This window comes from Oncorhynchus kisutch, linkage group LG6, assembly GCF_002021735.2.
Source record: "Oncorhynchus kisutch isolate 150728-3 linkage group LG6, Okis_V2, whole genome shotgun sequence".
NCBI lineage: Eukaryota > Metazoa > Chordata > Actinopteri > Salmoniformes > Salmonidae > Oncorhynchus > Oncorhynchus kisutch.
Genome location: NC_034179.2, coordinates 74,670,933 through 74,685,792, shown reverse-complemented (window position 1 = coordinate 74,685,792; position 14,860 = coordinate 74,670,933).

Below are 14,860 nucleotides of genomic sequence, written 5' to 3'. Positions count from 1 at the left end.
AAACTGACTTTAAAAATCATTCTTCACATCCGTGGCATTGTCAGTTTAGTGGTAAGGTCAACCCTTTGAAAAGGAAGATTGTCTTTAAGGATAGTGGGCTGTATAATTTGATGGATGTTTCTCTGGGGGAGGCTAGAGTGTGAGTTTTTGTGCCTGTCACTAAGACACATACACAGTTGGCTTTGTAAACAGTAAACATGTAGCTCATCACTCGAACAAAGACACATGGACAACAGCATGAGAGTGATGTCAGCTGCCTTCACCAGGTCCTGATTAAGAAGAGCTTCATCGGGGTATTGGCTCCTATGGCCACCATGGGAATCAGTTAGATCCTAAAGATTTCCTTTCAATGCCCTGAGCTGGTCAATAAGCCAAACACAGACAGCTAGATAGAGCCTGATGACACATGTTGTTCTGCAGGACTGAGGTCATCTACATGAGATAATTTAGCATCTAGTTATTGGGCAGAAAGGGAGCAGCTGGGGGGGGGGGGGGGGGGGGGGGGGGCTGGGTGTTATTATTGGCACTTACAAAATGTCTTACTGGTCATACTACTGACAAATGTTGACATCATAAAATGTGCAGAGTGTACAGGAGTGTGTGCTGAAGTCATTTTTATTTATTGGATGTGACTGTTTCCATTTTGTAGTGATAACTACGATTTCTTCTGCATTATACCTAAAATGTATGTCTGTGTAGCTATGACATATGTTTTCCAGTAGTCAGTACTTTACTGTAGTAGTGAGTCCTTTACTGTAGTAGTCAGTCCTTTACTGTAGTAGTCAGTCCTTTACTGTAGTAGTCAGTCCTTTACTGTAGTAGTGAGTCCTTTACTGTAGTAGTCAGTCCTTTACTGTAGTAGTCAGTCCTTTACTGTAGTAGTCAGTCCTTTACTGTAGTAGTGAGTCCTTTACTGTAGTAGTCAGTCCTTTACTGTAGTAGTGAGTCCTTTACTGTAGTAGTCAGTCCTTTACTGTAGTAGTCAGTCCTTTACTGTAGTAGTCAGTCCTTTACTGTAGTAGTGAGTCCTTTACAGCCTGTTTTATTTTGAAGAACCACCTGCCTCCTCAGTCCTGTATCTCTCCTCCTCAACCCTAGGGGGCGATCACGGTCAGGTGCAGAACAGGCCAGGCCATGTTCTCTGTCTTTAAGCCTCCTCTCATGGCTCCTGCTCCTGTCCATGGCTCAGTACATTAGGTAGCTTCCTAGCATGGCTCTCATTGCGTAACTGATAAATGAACTTTGTCTGGAGGAAAAGTAGCTAAAAAGTTGGCTAAAGTGCTGATCAAGGAGGAGTGTGCAATGTAACCCACTTTCATCCCCCCATTACGTCTGAAAGAAAAATGTTGGTGCCCTCCATTTTGTGCACAATAACTGAGCTCAGAAAGAGTGCCTCACCACTGACATCAGGAATTACAGACATATAGAATGTCCAAAGATGTCTTAACAGCATCACTCATGTCTTTATACAGAATATCTAGACTAAAATTACAGTTATAAAGCTTTTGAGACTAAATCGTCTGTGGCTTCTTTTTTTAAACGATGTCCCATTTTTTTCTCTCACTCATTACAACACATCTGCATTACATTTGCCTCATTATGTTTCATGTATCACATTAGGCTAGGCTGGACAGACTCCCCAGCCCATAACCAAAGCCTGAGAAATACAGTTGTTTATATGGTCTATGGCTGAACCTCACTGGAACAACCCATATATTTTAGCCATCATTTTGTACAACGCATTAAGCCCCCATATTCCAGCTATAATTTGTGCAGCCATCATGTGTGCTCTAGAGAGCGCAGCTCCCCTGTCTGTCCTCTGGCTCTATTGTCCCTGTTGACAGTATAGGAGATATTTTGCCAAATTACTTGAGCAGGCACTTTTCTAAGACAATGGAGCTCCTACAGACCCGGCCTCAGAACAATGGCACAGCGGTGCTTAATAACCATCTGTCTGTCAACTTGAAGGATTAGACCCACACACACAGGGGTTATCAGCTGAATCCTGTGAGGGTGTGGAGTGGGTCTGGCTGTGTGTGAGTGAGGGGGAAGGGGATGAGGGTGCAAAGATTAAGCAGATTAATATGACAAGTGTAAACCAGTGCGTGCGTGCATGCGTGCGTGTGTGTGTGTGTGTGTGTGTGTGTGTGCACACATGTATATCTGTGTCTCTCTATGAGTGTGTTACAGAGAGAGCCTATGAATCTGTGTGTGTGTCTGTATTTGTCAGCCCAGCAGGATTCACTTGGGGACAAGTGGGAGTTTAACCACATATCCGGACCATTGAGCCTCAGTAACCCACCAGAAGGCTCTCCACACAGAGCAAACATTTAACCAGATTAGAGTATTTGGGTCCTCTGGCACTTTACAAGGCTGAATCAGGACAGCTCTCTGGCTGTGTATTAAAAAGGAATGTAAAAAAACAACATCTGTCACTTAAGTGGATTTGCCACTGTGAATGTTCTGCATTTAAATGAAGCCATTACTGTCAGCAAAGCTATTGGATTGTCATGTCTCATCACCAAATGGCTTCAACAATCTATCTGACATGATGCCGTGTAATAGCTATGCAATTGTAATGTTCCCTGGCCCTCAACAAAAAGTGTTGGTGAGTTTTGGGCAGAGATGCAGTTTGCTGAGATTTTTATTTGAACCTTTATTTAACTAGGCAGGTCAGTTTAAAAAAAAATCTTATTTACAATGATGGTCTAACCTGGCCTAACGCTAACCCGAACGACTTTGATACTGTAGCGCATGTCTGCATTTGGAGAACCAATCAGAAGTTGTGTTTGTTGTACCCATTCTATTTTTGTGCCCTGACTATCATTCCCCTAAAATCAACCAATTTTGGGTGAGTGTTGGACATGGATTCCAAATGTACTGACAGATATCTGAACAGGCTTTGAAGAAAAGTTTTCTACAAAGGATTTGTAAAATGAAAGGATTCCAAAAACCATTTTCACCCATCAGTGACCTCCACCCACACAAACATACTGTATACTTGCACAGAACACCTACATGTGGGTACAACACACACACACACACACGCATACACGCACACACACACACACACACACACACACACACACACACACACACACACACACACACACACACACACACACACACACACACACACACACACACACACACACAACACACATAAATGGGTCATCAGGCAGTGTAAGGGTGTCAGCGAGTGGGTTTTGCGTGGGCCTTGTGATAGCAGAGTTCTCCCAGAAGACTCTTCGCATCTGATGTTACTGGGCTGAATACTGAAGAGGAGCATGTTTGGGTAAATCCTCGATGTTGAATACTTCCCATGTAGAATTCATAAGTATTTTAATATGTTCTCTTGTTATAGCCTACTACAAATGTCTCTAGGAGGGAAAAGGGTGTTTATCCTATTCATTATTCCTATATGGCTGTGTGACTGCCTCAACAACTCAAATTGGGAAGTAGACTAGTGTTATTAGTTCACTGTGTGTGTGTCTTGACTCACTGAACTGGGACAGCTGTTTCCATGGTACCCAGAGAAAGACCTGATAGTTGGGTATCATGTTGTATACCCCACATAAGTCCATCATCTCTATACTTTTCAAGACTTCACCAATTGCTCAGGTATGACTCCCACGCTCTGACATGGTCAGGGATACTTGGGTTACAAATGTTGAATAAACCATACCTTACCCTCCCTACTGTAACCTACTGTAGCACACCGACCCCTCTCCAGCTTTATCTAACCACCTTGTCAACATTTCCAATCTGCATTGCACAAATAACCCCATTAGGGGTGTTATTAGCTGTGAAAGCTGCAATATGCTAGTTAGATAGCTCTCCGCTGGCTAGCAGGGACTCTCTCTGTTTGCCTGATATGAGCAGATTACAGTAATTTTATCTGCAGGGGGGAAACAGCAGGATACGAGAGAGAGGCCTGTGTATAATGACAGGATGATCGGGTGAGAGTGGAGAATGGGTTGCAGAGGCTGGATCTGTTCCACACAAATAGGTTAACAAACAGCGCTAGGATTGTGTTTACTGAAGTTAGTCCCCCTGCTGTTAGCCTAGATCTCAACTACTCTGTCAATGTAACCTGACAACCGTTTCCCTGTTAGGTGATGTTGTTTTCTGTCAACATAGCTGGTTGGTAATGGAACCACTCAATCTGTGGTAATATGTTTGTTATTGTGTGTACTGCTATATCTATAGCTTATTGTACACTTGTCCTCCACCAATACGTGTTATTATTAGTTTATCTCCTGAGGAGATATCTGAACCAATCTTCAACAAATCTGCTGGATAGCTAACTTAATCACTATTCCATTGTGTCTCTACTTGGCATAAAACAGTTGACTGAGGACGGCACTGTGTAGATCCAAGCGACAGTTAAAGTGAGAGGTGTCCATCCATCTCTGTTCTCTTCCTCCGGCCGACCCTCTCTCAGGAGACTGGTTAATCTAATGGGATCCATACTGATGAAAGAGCTCAGCCTGCAAACCTGATGACTTCAGCTCTGGTCAGCAGTAATTAGAACCAGTTTACCACATGGCCGCATGCCCCCACCCCCTTTGATTTCAGACAGTCTAGATGTACTTCTGTAGTCTTCATCAATGTGGTCAAACTGTGGTCTCCCAGGAATGGATGAAGAAACATTGGCCATTGCATGCTATGAAGTCATCGTGGTCAGCTCAATAGAGCTGAGACACAGGCTGAGTTATAGACAAATGACCCGGAACTAAGCAAAACTAATAAAGCCATTAAAAAAATGTAATTGGAAAACAGGACTGGTTCTCATGAATGACCCCCATCTCAGCCCTATCTCCATACCAGGTCCTGAGCGTGATCAGCAATTACAGAACTGCTCACTTCTATGGCACACCAACCACTGACGCAGAAACGCCAACCAACCCAGCCAGGGTCACAGTAAGCTATACCCGTGCTCCAGCCAGGTAGAGGCCATTGAATCGCTAGAAGAAGAGTACATTTCAGATGAGAGAGTTGGAGCTCAACAGACCATAGAAACCAGGTCACCTAGTCACCAAGGAGACACCCGTATAAATCAGACCCATATAGCTAGAGTACATGTCATTATATCTATAGTAAGGCAGTGTTTCCTATCCTATCCCCTCCTTGAGTGTACCCAGCCGAACCACTTATTCAATGTATTCTAGGCACATAGCATCAAGATATTGATTAGTTGTAGCTGACTAACTGTAAAATACAATGAAACCAAAACGTTAGCTGTTTTGCTGGTGACCACTAAGACTCTGACCATACCTGGCAAACTCCATTAGCACTACAGATAAAGGGTCGCATGGCACCAGTATGTACATCTGACGATCCCCCACCATGGCCTGTACTCTTGTGGTTATCCGGACCTGGGTTTCCAGTACTGTGGTTACATAAACGGAGGACTCGGTGCTGATGGAGAGATTGCGATTCCATTAATAAAGGACTTAAGAGAGGCAGCTGATCTGTTCCACGGAGGGAGAGCCCAGGGCATGTTCTTTGTGTGGACACAATGAGGCCAGCATCACTAATGGGAAGACCGACCTCTCTGTGTTGTGTGTGTGAGCGACCTGGGCTTATCGCTTCAAACACAGGCATGGCTCCACAGTTATGTGAGAGAGCAAGGAAGAATGAGGCAGAGTGAGAGAGATGGAGAGATGGAAAGAAAGAGAGAGAGGCAGGCCACGGGCCACTGCACATCATTACACATCGTATTGCAGGAACAGAACTGATACTGTGTGAAGAGCGAGGAGTCAGTAACCCTCGCCCTGGGCCCTGTACTGTACAGTTATAGTTAGTTATATAAGTCAAGTTCCGACTGACAACATTGTGTCCAATATGTAGCCTGAGTCTAAAATAGATTGAAAGATACTGTACTCTGGCTATTCTGCAGTACTACATTGCTGTAAGAAGACAGACGATATTGAAATGAGAAGTCTTGTCTAGAAGGACGATGCAAGGAAGATGCATTTTTACGGCCAACTGATTTGTATAATGGGCTCTTTCAGTGATATCCCTAAAATAGAAGTGAAAAATTAGAGAGCGAAGTAGAAACACTGATAACGAAGGAGGTAACAGCGGTCTTAACACTGAGCTCATCTAGAGTAACACTGATGGTTTCTAATGCATGAACAGCACACTCTCCTCCCATGCTATTCTCCCTGCTCTTGTATCAACAACATTACACAAACAACATCTCAATAGACATTGGGGCGTGGGTGATGCGATACTTCATCTTTACTATGATTGAGCAGCTGTTGCGGTCGATAAAGCAAGCTATAATTACTATCAAACAATCAGAGGGAAAATTAAAAGTCTCCCGTTGAGTATGCTAATACGTTGTCATTCATGCTACAATAATGGGCCGTGCCCTGCCCACAACTCACAGGATATAATTATAGCTTAGTTACCCTTTAACTTAAGCACCTGTAAATGGAATTCTTAAAGGCCCATTGCAGCCGTTTTTATATCAATATCAAATTATTTCTGGGTAACAATTAAGTACCTTACTATCCACGTATCCATCCAACAATTTCATGCAGATTAATTACTTGATGCATGAAAAAAGTCACAACCCAGCTGATGGAAACATGAAATTCTGGTATAAATAGGGCTGCAGGGTAGCCTAGTGGTTAGAGCGTTGGACTAGTAACCAAAAGGTTGCAAGTTCAAATCCCCAAGCTGACAAGGTACAAATCTGTCCTTCTGCCCCTGAACAGGCAGTTAACCCACTGTTCCTAGGCCATCATTGAAAATAAGAATTTGTTCTTAACTGACTTGCCTAGTTAAATAAAGGTTAAGAAAAAAACTGTTTGTTTTGACATGATGGGATTTTTTGTCGGTAAAATGAAATATGCGAGAAATAGTAGTGGAAATGCCTTTATGCGCAAATATTGATATAATAACCATCATATCGAAGTAAAATTGGAGTAACGCAATTTGTTATCTTATTGACAGAGAGGTTTGGAGCTCTCTTTATTGGTCTAGTAACTAATTTACCACATGGCGATGTCACCATGGATAGCCAAAACTCTGCCCATGTACAGTAAGCCTTGGGATTAGAAGGTCCTGTGTAGATTTGTATTTTCAATCAGCATCTATCAGGAAATAGAATAACACTCATCAAATATTGTCACACTTCTATAGTGTTAGTTTCATCAGCTGTTGCACAATATGATATAAAACAGAGAAAAAACTGCATTTTGTCTGCCCTGGGCCTTTAATCACCTAAAAGGCAGATTAATTACAGAACAAGTCCTATACAATAACCACATGTTATTAATAATGAATGTAGTCATTAATACATGAAGAAAACTGGGTCTATATACAGTAAGCTCAGGGGCCAATGTGATCATAGCAGCTGTTCTTCCTTCTCCCCCACAGAGTAGATCTAGAGGCATTCTGCGGTTGTGTGCTCTCATGGCACTCAATCGGCGTGACACGGTTGGCTTTGCATTGCAGCCAATTCCTTGGTGACCCGACTACCTACTAAAAAAAAGTGTGTTTGAGTAACTGTTTTTAGGCCCTTGAATTTAATGGTCAGCGGTTTTCATCGCTCTGTCTCTTTAATGTCATGCGCTGTAGGCCTATAGGCTTATGCGTTGCTGCGTTTACTTGTGTGAGAAGGAGCCTACAGTGTATGAGGAAAATAGAAGAGAACAGTACATCTTGTTACATCTTTGCTAAAAAATACTACAATGATATAGATTCAGTGACAGATTCTTTAATGATGTCGCATCGGATATCTTCCTTAGCTAAACTTAGGCTTTTTACAAGTGGGCCATAGGCATGATTGCAATAGGCTGTAATGTGTAAGAGAGAGTTAGAAGTAACACTCAAACACGCTATGAATGCCATGTTCCCTCCAAATTGCCTCTATTATTCAGAGGCCAAACCGCAAAACATTCTAGAATATCACAGAAATCAGAGGGAGTAGGCCTATACACTATGTATGACATTCTCATCTGCTAGGTTTGTGTAGGACTGGGATCATCCCTGTGCAGAACTGTATCTCCCCTCACAACAACTCAGCGGTTCACTGGATCACATCAATCAATTCAATAAGACCAACAGCTCCTTTATTTTTGAAAGATGCGCCTTTGAAAGCATGCCAATTTTCAGTGTGTTGGAGTTTCTCACAGCCAGGCAGTATCCACCACCCGGCTAAATCTGGGCCAAATCCTGCAGACAAAATAAAGTTTTGGACTCATGTCTGTCCCCAGAACACTCTTAACACCTCACTTTCCACACTGGTCCCCAATCACTCCACTGTGGCAGTCACCAAGATTAGACAAGAATTGATAATCTCACAAAGGAGGTCTGCTCTAAACTGACCGACAGGTTACACACTAAAGGCTAGTTTACGGTCTGCAGGTTGACCGTGGCTCAACCGACCTGAGTCCCAGCCTAATCTCGTGGCTCTTTGACCCCCTGGGGGTTTATAATGATCAGCTAGTATAACATTGAAAGTATCCCAACTGGCTATTTATACCACTAGAAGAGGGCAGAACAGTATCCCCTGACATGGGCTTATTACTCATCCACAGAGAGAAATTCGGATCTCATTCATAGCCACAAAGCTCTTCTCTAACATAACACTGGTGGGCACAGATCTGAAGGTTAATGGGCTATTTAATGGTTTAAACTCATTTCCCCGAGTAATATGAGTGCCAGGCACATTACAGGCTTCATCCAATTTGTATATTTTTTTCCTCAGAAATAATGTTCCTGGCTTTAGGGAGATAGCCATTCCTGATCTAATGCCAATCATCCCTTGGCAATCATCCCTTGGCATCAGCCCAATAAATATATGAAATATGTCACATGTGGATTAAAGTTGGCATAATTTTGCTGTTCTCTGAGAAACAAAATTATATTTAGTAACTGGCTACATCTACTTGGAGTAAACCAACCTGGACAGTTATTACAGAATCACTATGATATCTACATGCAACATTTCACTGAATTTGGCTTGTTAATACACTTGCGTGTGCTGTAGTTATATTACAGCTATGCTAAATTCCATATTAATGCTACACTAATTAATTTGTAGAGCCCTAAAGGGCTAGCCATTTCATGAACGACAAGGCATTGCAGTGCCATTCACACACTGGGAAGACATAACCACACTTAATTGGTTCTCTCTCATCCAATTCTACATTGTGCTACTCAATAAACAGACTAGCGTCACCCTCCTCTCGCTGTGTCGTGATGGCTTGACTGTCTGTGACTCACCCACAGAGAGCATGCTCCTCTGCCTGCCTGCTCGCTAGCGTGATGCTGAGAGGAGAGGCACGACAGGCTCATGTTAGGGCAGCAGAGGCTGCCTCTTGCACGGCCCTCTGGGTACAGTCATGGCATTGTTACCGGGCAGATCCTCCAGCCTGTAGCACGCTCTGTGAGAGACTGGCTTGTGAGTGGGTGAGCCAGCAAAGCGGCCTATGACTTGTAGTGATATGACAGATCAGGAACAGACGCACCATGGGAAAAGTCTGTTGTGGTTCTGGGACCTACTTTTGGGGCAGTGGAAAGGATGGGACAGGTTGTGGGATGGGGATGGGGATGGCGGTGCATGTGTGAGCGTGTGGTGTGTACGTGCGTATGTCTACATAAATCCTTGATGCAAACGGTGCATGGAGAACAATGCCCACATCCTCACTCTAGATGTTGGATAAACAAATTCTTAGGCATGGGGATAGTATCACAGATGATTGAGTGAAGATTACTGTGTGAGGATTACTGTATGCACTTAATGTGATATGTTTGCCCAGAGTGTGACATGTGGCTCCATTTCTGAGCATGTTTACATGTCTCCGTTCCAAGGGCCATTAAGGTCCATTACAGCTTCACAGTTGAGACCACTGCTTGATTTACCCGTGAGTGGTACTACGTATGCGTCAAACTATACAAAACCCTATGTTCTGTCGAATTTACTTTGATCCACACACACGTACGCACAGGCCTGCAAGCACGTGCGCACACACTTCATAAACAAATATTCACTACAATTGGCACAAGAACAGACAGAACAAGAACGCACAGCACATCCTCGCATGCACATACTACCTGTAGGCTATGTACACAAACCAACAGCCATATTGTCTGTGCACTTGATATGACCACGAGGAAAATATGTGTAATAGGGACTGTACGGAGGACTTCATGTGGTTTTCGGACACGTGTACAGTATAAAAACACATGTATTCACAAATCATGTGAGAAATGTCATATAAACTACAAAAAGGTTAACTTGAGTTAACTTGAACATGAATTTAGTAAATGTAAAAAATATAGTTTCAAATGTGAAATTTAAGCTCAATGTGAAAACAGTCACATGTGAAACTCAAAATGTCACTTTTTTTGTTGTTGTAAGGGCCCAGTTGTCTACGTGTCAGTCTGTTTGTACAGTAGATAAGTGTTATAGTGACTGTACAGAGGACTTCAGGGCCCCAGTTGTCTACGTGTCAGTCTGTTGTACAGCAGATGACATGTGTGGCTCTGCCAAGGTCTATTCCTGTGGAACAGACTCTGTCTTGGCTGGGCTCCCTCTGAGCTCACTGCTTCAAGAAGAGACCCATTGTTTTGCTTTCAGACTACAGATAGGGTTTCCTCCACCTGCAGTCAAAAAGAGATTTGAACAGCCTTGTCCAATCTATGTGTACTGTCTAAAGACAGACTCATTCATTATTTTTCTCTCTCTTCTTTTTTCTGTTTAGGTTCACAAGAACTCTATTAAACCTAGAACAACTGTGAAATCCAGGGAATAACGTTGTGTGCGTGTGTCCTTGTGTTGTAGTGTGTGTGTGATTGTGTGATTGTGTGTGTGTGTGTGTGTGTGTGTGTGTGTGTGTGTGTGTGTGTGTGTGTGTGTGTGTGTGTGTGTGTGTGTGTGTGTGTGTGTGTGTGTGTGTGTGTGTGTGTGTGTATTTACACATGTACAGTACTTGTCAAAAGTTTGTACATACCTACATATTCAAGGGTTTTCTTCATTTTTACTATTTTATACATTGTAGAATTATAGTGGACATCAAAACTATAAAATAACACATATGGAATCATGTAGTAACCAAAAAAGTGTTAAACAAATCCAAATATATTTCACTTTCTCACTTTCCAGGCCACTTTCCAGCTCACACTCTCAAACACATAGATCCCCTGAACGCAGCTCAGTCTCCAGATCCCAATCACCTGAATTCTGATCACCTGTTCATACACATGTAGGTCATTTACACACACTATTTAGTTCAGTTCTTTGCGCCGCATCATTGTGAGGTATTGTTTGTTTTGTTACACGTTCTAGCCGGAGCGCTGTTCATCTTCCTGTGTATCATAGTTTTTGGCCATCCTCACTAACGACGGATTTTTGCCTATTCCCTGCCTGTACTTTTGCCTATCAGATATCCTGTCATCAACCACTTGCCTGATCTCTCGGACTACGTTATTAGCCTTTTCCCTGCCTGTACTGTTACTCTTTTGGAGCCCCTGTGTATGACCTTCTTCCTGTCCCTGGACCCAGCTACCTGCCTCTTCCTGCTGCGCCCTGCGCTTGAAACCAACACTCTGTCTCCCATCGTATTCATTACAGTGTGCCTTGTTAAAAGTTCATTTGTGTAATTTATTTTCTTCTTAATGCTTTTGAGCCAATCAGTTGTGTTGTGACAAGGTAGGGGTGGTAAACAGAAGATAACCCTATTTGGTAAAAGACCAAGTCCATATTATGTCAAGAACAGATAAGCGAAGAGAAACGACAGTCCATCATTACTTTAAGACATGAAGGTCAGTCAATCTGGAAAATTTCAAGAACATTGAAAGTTTCTTCGAGTGCAGTTACAAAAACCATCAAGCACGATGATGAAACTAGATCTCATGAGGACGGCCACAGGTAAGGAAGGCCCAGAGTTACCTCTGCTGCAGAGGATAAGTTCATTAGAGTTAACAGCCTCAGAACATGCAGCCCAAATAAATGCTTCACGGAGTTCAAGTAACAGACACATCTCAACATCAACTGTTTAGAGGAGGCTGTGTGAGTCAGGCCTTCATGCACAAATTGCTGCAAAGAAACCACTACTAAAGGACACCAACAATAAGAAGAGACTTGCTTGGGCCAAGAAACACGAGCAATGGACATTAGACCGGTGGAAATCAGTTTTTTGGTTTGATGAGCCCAAATTTGAGGTTTTTGGTTGCAACCGCTGTGTCTTTGTGAGATGCAAAGTAGGTGCATGGATTATCTCTGCATGTGTGGTTCCCACCTTGACGCATGGAGGAGGAGGTATGCTGGTGTGGGGGTGCTTTGCTGGTGACACTGTCAGTGATTTATTTAGAATTTAAGGCACACTTAACCAACATGGCTACCACAGCATTCTGCAGCGATACGCCATCGCATCTGGTTTGCGCTTAGTGGGACTATCATTAGTTTTTCAACAGGACAATGATCCAACACACCTCCAGGCTGTGTAAGGGCTATTTGACCAATAAGGAGAGTGATGGAGTTCTGCATCAGATGACCTGGCCACTCGACCTCAACCCAATTGAGACGGTTCGGGGTGAGTTGGACCGCAGAGTGAAGGAAAAGCAGCCACAAGTGCTCAGCATATATGGTAACTCCTTCAAGACTGTTGGAAAAGCATTCCAGGTGAAGCTGGTTGAGAGAATGCCAAGCGTGTGCAAAGCTGTCATCAAGGTCAAAGGGTGGCTACTTTGAAGAATCTAAAATCTAAACTATATTTCGATTTGTTTAACACTTTTTTGGTTACTACATGATTCCATATGTGTTATTTCATAGTTTTGATGTCTTCACTATTATTCTACAATGTAGAACATAGTAAAAATAACAAAAAACCCTTGACTGAGTAGGTGTGTCCAAACTTATGACTGGTACTGTACATGCTAACATATGCAGGAAAGGGTGGACAGTGGGCAGTGTGGGTGTGTGTGTGTAAGTTAGTGGAGGAGGTCACAATGTTACGAGAAAAAAACAGGTGTCAACTGCTCAGCTTGAGGTTGGGTTTCTGAGATGAGATGGTGGAGTCTGGGGCATGTACTGTAGCAATAAAGCTAAACTGCAGACAATGTCTCTCCGCCCCCAATATCCAACCCCCAACCATTAATATTTAATGGAGCTTGACAAATAATTGTCCCATCTGTTACAGTAAGTGCTGCCTCAGCCGCCGACAATAAAAATAATGATCCTGCCGTAGCCCGCAGCCCATGACAGCCAAGTTGATAATTCAATAGGCTTCACTTGGCTTCGGTTGCTGTTGCTGTTGCTGTCTGTACAGCAGCTGACTGGAGAGAGGGAGGAGGACGGTAGTAAAGATGTGTAGACTTGTCTCCAGCTAGCACTTCCAAAACAGAATGCCACATGAGCTAATGGCTGCAACCTTGACAGAGTTTCCCATCCCATCCCACACACACATCCACCCTCACACAAGAAGAGCCTCTACTCCAGCAAGCAACAATGTGAATGGTTTGTTAAGCATAGAAAGACACAAACATAAATTCTTCTGGAGACACAAATCTTGCGGCCGGAGGAGGAGTAGCTTATCAGTGTCACTGTCTCAGCATTAGGATTCTATATGAAAGGATAACTGACAATTTTACCAAAACATTTATATCAGAGAGATTAGTAGACATCAAAATACTGTATACAAACAGCAAGTGGAACTCTCCCTTACAAAAAAAAACCATGAAAAAATCACGTGAAAAGAGCATGTGAAAAAACTAGAACAAATCACATGGGAAAAATAGACACAAGTGAGACATGACATTTGGTCTTCGGACACATGTGAGATTTCACATGGATTTTTCACATGATTTCCCAACATTTCACATGTTTTTGTCACTGCTAGGATTAGAACCAGGATCTTCTACAGGACAAGCCAACACCTTGACCATTAGACCAAGATTTTCACATGTGGAGTTTTCTTACATGTGTAACTGCAAATGCAATTCCACATGTGAATGTGAGATTCTCAAGTGAGAAAGTTTTTCACGTGTGAAACTGCATATCTGATTTTCACATGTGGAGTTTTCTTACATGTGAAACTGCATATCTGATTTTCACATGTGGAGTTTTCTTACATGTGAAACTGCATATCTGATTTTCACATGTGGAGTTTTCTTACATGTGAAACTGCATATCTGATTTTCACATGTGGAGTTTTCTTACATGTGAAACTGCATATCTGATTTTCACATGTGGAGTTTTCTTACATGTGAAACTGCATATCTGATTTTCACATGTGGAGTTTTCTTACATGTGAAACTGCATATCTGATTTTCACATGTGGAGTTTTCTTACATGTGAAACTGCATATCTGATTTTCACATGTGGAGTTTTCTTACATGTGAAACTGCATATCTGATTTTCACATGTGGAGTTTTCTTACATGTGAAACTGCATATCTGATTTTCACATGTGAAAGTTTTTAACATATGAAACAGCAAATTTCACGTTTGTTATATTTGTACTTTATTTCACCTTTATATAAGCAGGTAGGCCAGTTGAGAACAAGTTCTCATTTACAACTCCTGGCCAAGATAAAGCAAAGCGGTGCGACACAAACAACAACACAGTTACACATGGGATAAACAAATGTACCGTCAATAACACAATAGAAAAATGTATATACAGTGTGTGCAAAGGTGGTTTTAATATTTGAACTCCAAATTGAATACATGTGAAAATATGGTTTCATATCTGAAATTTAAGCTCAACATGTGAAAACAGCTATTTCGCAAGTGAAAATGAGATTTCACAAAAAGGGCTGTGGCTCAGCTCTGGACTTCCACCCCAAAAAAACAGAAACTGAACCGGATTGATCCCGTCAACACTGGTGTCACCACGTTG